Source organism: Haliotis cracherodii, unplaced genomic scaffold (genome assembly GCF_022045235.1).
Source record: "Haliotis cracherodii isolate W230 unplaced genomic scaffold, xgHalCrac1.p SCAF_26, whole genome shotgun sequence".
NCBI classification, from domain to species: domain Eukaryota; kingdom Metazoa; phylum Mollusca; class Gastropoda; order Lepetellida; family Haliotidae; genus Haliotis; species Haliotis cracherodii.
The window spans coordinates 3,344,732-3,347,696 of record NW_027266282.1 but is presented as its reverse complement, the minus strand read 5'-3'; positions in this window follow the sequence as shown (position 1 = coordinate 3,347,696).

The window sequence follows — 2,965 nt, the reverse complement described above, 5'->3', positions numbered from 1 at the left end:
GTTTTTAAGTTTTGGCTGCACTTAGAAGTTTTCTAGCTATATGACGGCTTTCCGTAAATAATCGAGTCTGGACCAGACAATTCAGTGGTTTGACATCATGAACATCGATCCACGCAATTGGGATACGATGACATGCATCAACCAAGTCAGCCAGCCTGACAACCCGTTCCCGTTAGTCGCCTCTTACGACAAGCAAAGTCGTATTTTACGGCAAGCATGGGTTGCTGAAGACCTATATATCAGTAGTGCGTAATACCGCCACGATTTGTCAAACAATCTTTCACTTGACGAGGCATACTGCGTATGAGTCTCCCTGTGGCAACTTGAGGGTGTCCGCCCCACTCCTTGCATCGCCTGGCCAAGGTCAGCCAACGTGGTCGGCGGCCTATGACGTTGACACACGCATCGTCCTATCATGTCCCAGACATGTTCAACGGGGAAAAGGTCTTGGCTCATTGCTGGCCATGACATTCTATAGGTGTTGTGCTGCTGGAGGTGAGCATTGGCGATTCGTGCACAGTGAGCACAGGCGTTGTCGTCCTGAAAGACGAAACGTCGTCAAACAAGCCTTGCAAACGGGACAACAAAGGATATTAGTATGTTGTCCTGATAGTACAGTGACTCTTCTTACACACTATGGAGTGGGAGTCGCATAGTCATAGTGATGCCGCCCCACACCACATCCGATCAACCTCAAAATATGTCAAGTGGTCTCAGGCTGACATTGATTTGACGTTCATGTCGAAGTAGCTAGCCACGGCCGCTCCTGTCGAGGAAGTGAATTTGCCTTTGTGAGGCCCCAGCGCGCCAGTGTGCCGTTGACGCCGTCCTTGTTCACACACAACAATGAATGGAACCAGGTAAACCACAGCTGTGTGATAAGCAAAATCAATAAGATTGACAGAAATATTGGTCCACAGAGATTAATCGACCTTCCTCGAAAGTGACTAAATCAGGTACAAATAGCGAAACCCATATCTATTGACCTTCACATTGATATAGCTTAAGTACAGACTGTTCAGTTCCGTTGTGTTTTTAAGTTTTGGCTGCACTTAGAAGTTTTCTAGCTATATGACGGCTTTCCGTAAATAATCGAGTCTGGACCAGACAATTCAGTGGTTTGACATCATGAACATCGATCCACGCAATTGGGATACGATGACATGCATCAACCAAGTCAGCCAGCCTGACAACCCGTTCCCGTTAGTCGCCTCTTACGACAAGCAAAGTCGTATTTTACGGCAAGCATGGGTTGCTGAAGACCTATATATCAGTAGTGCGTAATACCGCCACGATTTGTCAAACAATCTTTCACTTGACGAGGCATACTGCGTATGAGTCTCCCTGTGGCAACTTGAGGGTGTCCGCCCCACTCCTTGCATCGCCTGGCCAAGGTCAGCCAACGTGGTCGGCGGCCTATGACGTTGACACACGCATCGTCCTATCATGTCCCAGACATGTTCAACGGGGAAAAGGTCTTGGCTCATTGCTGGCCATGACATTCTATAGGTGTTGTGCTGCTGGAGGTGAGCATTGGCGATTCGTGCACAGTGAGCACAGGCGTTGTCGTCCTGAAAGACGAAACGTCGTCAAACAAGCCTTGCAAACGGGACAACAAAGGATATTAGTATGTTGTCCTAATAGTCCAGTGACTCTTCTTACACACTATGGAGTGGGAGTCGCATAGTCATAGTGATGCCGCCCCACACCACATCCGATCAACCTCAAAATATGTCAAGTGGTCTCAGGCTGACATTGATTTGACGTTCATGTCGACGTAGCTAGCCACGGCCGCTCCTGTCGAGGAAGTGAATTTGCCTTTGTGAGGCCCCAGCGCGCCAGTGTGCCGTTGACGCCGTCCTTGTTCACACACAACAATGAATGGAACCAGGTAAACCACAGCTGTGTGATAAGCAAAATCAATAAGATTGACAGAAATATTGGTCCACAGAGATTAATCGACCTTCCTCGAAAGTGACTAAATCAGGAATGACACCCAACGCACGACTCACACACATAACACATAAACGTTATACATACATTAAACGTTCATGCATAGGATGTTTGTCGTCAACACTTATCTTTGATCTAATATTTGGTGTTAAGATTTATAGTTCATGATCCCCTACATTCTTGGAAGAGTATATAATATAGATGCGACAAATCTTTGTAAAGAATATCCTTATTCTTTCTTCACAAAAAAGTTCTTACATGAATGATGACCAGTTTTAATACACTATCGATCAGATACCGGTATGCTTATGCTCTGTGGGCATTTGTTTCTCATCCTTTCTGTTGCTGATGTTGGTCTGTCAAAAGAAACAACCAAATGCATGCCTGGATTTCTGCGTCAATGAAATTAACAAGCTTCGGGAGACAAGCGTTACATTTGTTTGTTTGTTTGTTTGTTTGTTGTTTATCGCAGCACTTAGCAATATTCCACCTACATGGTGGCGGTCTGTAAATAATCGGGTCTGGACCAAACGATCCAGTGACATCAAGAGCATCGATCCACGCAATTGGGACACGATGACATACATCAATCAAGACAGCGAGCCTTACCACCCGATCCCGTTTGTCGCCTCTTACGACAAGCATAGTTGCTTTTTACGGCAGGCAGGGGCTGCTGAAGACCTATACTCCGGATCTTCACAGGTTAACGGAATCAATGACTTCATGAATTTGTCAAATCTTAGAAGGGGGTGCATTTAGAGCCGATGCAGTAATCCCGCCCATGTAAACGTCGCGACGTTTCCTAGCAACCACCGTATACATTAAAAATTAATTACTTTCCAGTGTTTACCGCAGTTGTTGACAAACAAACTCCGCTCGCTGAGACAGCAACCACCCCAATAACAAGGCCTACTGCTTCCTGAATTCTGAGTACAACCCTATTAATAGATTAATAATCCTAAACATCAATGATCAAAACAATCCTCCTATCGGTCACTACGAAAGTCGCCTT